Consider the following 6,000-nt stretch of genomic DNA (forward strand, 5'->3'; position numbering starts at 1 on the left):
ATACAGGTAGTATTTAATTTCCAAGTGTGTGTTATAACCAATAATAGAAGCCAAAACAATGAGCTTCATAAACTAAATACACAATGGTCAAGTCATGAACTTTATAAGGTCTTGGCCAAAAATAAAACCTTTCAAGCTAGGTCATAAAATTAGGATTAGCATTTAACAACTTTCAATTTTCTAAACCCCAATCAACCCACAATGAGTACAAATGATTGGTATGACCTTTTAAAAGCTACAAGCATAGACATGACTTAACACCTCTTCTAGAAAGGAGAACATGATATTAGAATATAAAGTCAGTAATTAAGTGAAATCAACAATCAAAGTTGGAATTACAGCCCAAAAATTTCAAATAAAACCTTTACAGTTTATAACATAAATAAGTGCTCAGAAACACTAGTATAGTATTGTGCATCGTACTCACCTTTTGCACAAGTAAGCTTAATTTGTACAATGGAGGGTCCAACTCAATTGCTTTGTTTGCATCCGAAACAGCCCCTGAAATAGAAAAACCCCACAATAAGGAATTAATTAAAGAAACTATATTTAATCCATTGAATTCTTTTGTTTCAATTTTTCTTTCCTTTTCCTACGCTTTCTTGGCAACTAAACAAAGGGTAGCCAAGAAACTGCAAGAGAAAGAGGGTACCAAAAAAATTGTTGGATTTGATATTCAACAATCAAAAGTCAGAGAGCTTAACTAATGATATTGGTATATCACAGGAAATGGATCCTGTGCAATGAGGACCGCTGTGATTTCCCAACCAACTCCAAATATAATAAGACTTTATGGAAAACATATATTAACCTTGAGAGATATTATGCATATGACTATCTCCTAACAATGACTGGTAAAAGATTCAAATGAAGCCAACACCACCACATAATATTAAGGTCAAAGTACCAAGTATACAATCAAATTCAGAACTTTTAAAATATAATAGGCTTAAGTACTGTTGTCACTTTTCCTACAACTTGTTTTACTTGAAATATAAAATGAATATCAAGTTGTAACTCACAAGTATATATATGAATCGCTGGGTGTAGTGATAGCGTATAAGTGCGAGGTCGATCCTATAAGGAATGAATTGGCGAAACACACATTTACTTGAATATAATTTATTGAAAGCAATAAAAAGAATGAGGATGAAAGGTGAGACTAACCTAAGTGCATGAAAAGTAAATGGGGTGACATGCTAGAGTTTAGAATCCACCCTAACCTTAGAAATACCACTATTAGGGGCGCCATGTTCTACACTCCAATTACCTAGTATTAAAGTTTTGCCTACCAGATAAGTTTTGATGATATACTAGTGGCAACTGTCATTTACCAAATAGATTTAACTAGTGACTAGTAACAGTGTCATCTACCAACTAAGTTTAGTTACTATTGGTAAATGTTCAACATATTGTGATCCATTAGGCATGAACTTAGGGCTTTGATTATTTCTTATAAGCAATTAACTATACATGTTCTCCTTTGGCTACGGTCAACTACCCAGAGCTGTTTCTCATGTATAGAGTTATTAAGCTCTGTGAAATGAAAAAACATGTAATTAAATCATAGGCGATCTGTGCCCCCTACATCTACAAAACCTAATCCCAAGACAATTGTCATATAGAGCTTGTGAGATGGATGTCTTTGATTGTTTCACACCAATCCCCAAAAGTAGCTAGATGTATGCAACCTAGGGTGATGAATCATAAGAGGCAAACAATCTAAGATGTCTTTTATGCAAAGATTAAGAATTTAACACTAAGCAATTTATTGTTATGCATGCATGATCTTTGACTGGCCACTAAGTCTTCTATCAAAAAGTTATGGTTTATCATTGATTAAGGTTTCATCCTCACTTTAACATGTCAAGTAAACTAAGTCATAAAGAATATAAAGAAATCCATAATTAAAAAAAATAGATTAAACAGTATCATGTCTACAAAATGGAATAAGAAATAATAAAAACCAACAAAAAAGAGAAAGAATTAAATAACCCAAGAAGGTGGTCGACGAGAGCTAGGGTGGCGTCTAGGCTCCTGGCCTCTTCTTCATTCTTCTTCTCTTCTCTCTAGCTCTCATCTCAATTCTTAAATTTCTGAATAATGGAATGGAATGATTGAATGAAGAGGTAGTGAGGATCTAGGAAGCTTGAAGTGCACGACAAGCAAGTAGAAGGGGGGGGGGGGGGAGGGCAAGGGCTGCGTATTACGCAAGCATACTTGGCGTGCAAGGAAAGAAATGTAGATGCAACTGTCATTATTTTATTACGCGCCCTGTAAATAATATTGTTACATATGGCCCATCCTTGCGCTTGCGGGCTGCCTTCCTTAGGCTCATTTTGTGGTTTACTTGGCGTGCAAGGAAAGAAATGTAGATGCAACTATCATTATTTTTATTATGCGCCCGTAAATAATATTGTTACGTATGACCCATCCTTATGCTTGAGGGCTGCCTTCCTTAGGCTCATTTTGTGGTTTGCTTGTGTGTCTTGCGTTGGCCTTGTAGGCCTTGTGCTTGTAACTTGTGCGTGAAAAGGGGTTCCATGATAAGCTTTAGTGTACTCCAAGATAGGCTAATTTTGTTCTTGTGCCTTTTTTAGTGAGGCTTCTTCATTTCATTCCTCTATTTATAGTCCGTTTCTTCTCCAATTTGGACCCATTTTAAGTATTTAACTCAATCCCTCATTTATACTTCTTCAACCTAAAAAAAAAAAAAAAAAAAAAAAAAACCTAACAAAAACCTACAAAATTATACTTTAATACTAGAAACATAGCATGAGGTAATGATTAGGTGTCAAAGAACATGACTCCATTTTTGCTCACTACCTTAACTTTAATGCACCATTACCAAAGTGCTTATCTAAGGAACTTAATTTAAGGGAGGAGTGATGGACTGGGCATCTAAAGATTGAATAATGGCTGCTATTTGAACACTCATTCTTCTATCACTAAACACCCTTCCATTTAATTTATGAAATGACAATTTTAACACAATATTAAAAGACAATAAATGACAACATTATTTTTAAAAAAAAAAACCTCCACCATCTAGCCACACGCCCCAGCCTGCCACCTACTTTATAAGCCGACCAACCACCTCCCTCTCTTTATTTCTCTTATTCTCTCTCTCTCTCTCTCTCTCTCTCTCTCTCTCTCTCAACATAAACACCATATCTTATATAAATTTCAACAATTTTACACAAACTCAGAAATACTAAAGCACAAACAGAGATACCTACTGCCCAAAGACCTTGTCAGAATAGATAAAAGTAACTTAGGCCATACCTAGATACCAAAATCCACTAAAGGTATTTCAGTTCCATTTGTCTCAATTAAGGGTTTTTGTCAAAAATTGATCATATGCCAAACATGTGACCAATTTTAGGGACAAAAACGTTTTTTTGCATAAAAATTAATTAAAAAAAAGTTAAAAAATATTAACTAAAAGAATAATTTTATAAATAAAAGTAAAAGTAAATTACTCTAAAGTTCATTTTACAGCTCTTAATGATAAACAAACTCACCTAAAAAGTTAGAATGATACATAGGTCCACTTTGTACAAATAAATCTCATATTATGTTTTGTATCGTATTTTCTGCGTCGAACGCTCGATGAGATTTAAAAAAAAAAAATGGGCAAATTGCCATTGTCATACAGTGGCAATCATTGCCACTACCTAACAGTGGCCATTTATAAGATGTTTTTGCAATCTAAATAGCTACTGTCACATAGTAACAATGATTGTCATTGTCAGACAGTGGCAATTTCCGAGCGCACAGTAGCTTTTTACCGAGTGCTCAGTGTGTTGGAAATATGCCCTAAAACCAATGATAATTGGTTAATTAAAGAGGTTTGGATGAAGTGACTCGAGAGATATTTCGATTAATGTGAATTTCACATTAATCAGGGCATAAGCATTATTCACTACACTGAAACTCTAGGATCATTGTGTAAGTGAATGAATGCATCTATGGAAGTCTAATAGAAGAAACATGATGAGCTTGAAGGCCATTGAGATTTATGTAATCGGATTCTTAGATTCCTAAACGTTTCTAGTTGATGAAGGGAGTGTTAATTGGACATTAACATTTCAATAAGTTTAGGGAATCTCATACCACATTTTAGGGACAATGGAACGGGTATGTGGGTGCATGCTTGGAGACACGTCCATTGAACTGACTGAACAAAGAATTCTAGATGGAGCATTACGGTATGTCAAATAGGAACTCTGTGGTTATGATAGATATTGATTAGTCCTCAGACCTAAGACACCACTACTGATGTCTTGTGTGTGAGCTCAGTGTACTTTGACTGCACAAAATGGACCAACACAATCAAGCATTGGTTACATGTGTACGTTGGGTGCATTGACACACATATGGAGACATGTGAATATGCAACATAGAATCTCTTACCTTCCGTGAAAAATGAGATGTCCCAAGATAGAAAGACTCGTAAAGTCTCTGGCCAGAGCATTATAGTCACATATGTAATTATATTCTGTAATGAGTTTTGACTAGTTCCATACTCATGATATAATCGGGACATAGATGAGAAATGACCGTACTGTATTATTATCATAACTGAATAGGTTCGAGGCTAGATTCTATTTGGTTTTGGGGCCATAAACCGTGGCTATGCGTCAATGTGGTCTGTAGAGTTTAAAGAGCAATTAATTAGAAAGTGTTTCTAGATTAATTGTGATCCTACTGCCAAATCGAATAAGAACCTAAATGGTCACACACATACAACTATATGGGAGACCAAAAGGAAATGATGATACAGAGGATCAATATGTTTGATTATTGATCGCAACTATCGTGATAGTTGGTATTGCTTAAGACTGAAATTGACAATTCCGAGTAGGTCACCCATCCTAGTATTGGTCTAGTGTGAGCTCACTTAACTGTGAGATATAATGGGGACTATGAAGCTCTAATGACTTACTTACTAATTGATGAGGACAATTAGTAAGCTCATAAGTCAAGTGATTAATTTGACATAGTCACTTAACATAATCTTTTCTTAAGTCATTAGACATAACGTGATAGTTAAAAGACATTTGACTTTCATGTAACACATGTGGTAAGTCACATAATATTAAAGAGCTTGGGGCAATAGTGCAAATACTAGTTTTGTTCATTAAAGATGAATGAACAAGATTAAAGGATGGGAAAGAAGAAAGATTCGGTGGCTTGGATTTATTAAGCCATCACATTATAAGGGAGGGGAAGGGCTCGGCCGAAACCCTAAGGGGAAAATCAGCCCTTACCTCCTCCCTCTCGCATCTTTTTTATTCTCTCTATCTCTCCATGAAAGCTTCAGAGAAAGAAATGGGTCTTGATGAAGCCATCTCAATAGCCATATCCTTAAACCCATACTATGAAAAGGTGATGATCTAGTAGCCAAGATCAACGTTTTCTTTTCATTTTTCATTCTCTCACACTTGGTGTGGACTAGCTTTAGAGAAATCACACTTGTGATCTTAAACCTCTAGCTAGAAGTGTGTTCATCCTCTTGGTGGAGCTAAATCATATATATGGATATGGAAAGAACACATCCCCATGGATATGTGCAATTCTTAGGTTCTACCTCATCAAGGGTAATTTTTTATCCTCTTATTTATTTCTAGTTTTTCAAGAGTCATCAAGAGAATGTGTGATTAAAATTGAAAATTCATCATGTTTCCACACTTAGAAATTGTTTCTAGGATATATTCCTTTCACGGTGACTATGCCGAGCGCTCGGCAACCGGCCTATCACTGTGCTTTTGCATGTGGGCCGACCGATCAGGGTATTTTTCGTTTTGGACATTAAAAAAATCCTAAAAATAATTTTAAAAAATAACTAAAAGAAAAAAAACAAAACAAAACAAAAAAGTATAGAAACCTCCCACACCTGACCCCAGACTCTCCCCGCCCCAGCCCACCTTCGACCCTCACTGCCCCCACCCCACTTCCTTCCCCTCTCTGGCCATCGGCAAGCCCCCACCACACTCG

The sequence above is a fragment of the Dryas octopetala genome, chromosome 5 (genome assembly GCF_963921425.1).
Source record: "Dryas octopetala chromosome 5, drDryOcto1.1, whole genome shotgun sequence".
Taxonomy (NCBI): Eukaryota; Viridiplantae; Streptophyta; class Magnoliopsida; order Rosales; family Rosaceae; genus Dryas; species Dryas octopetala.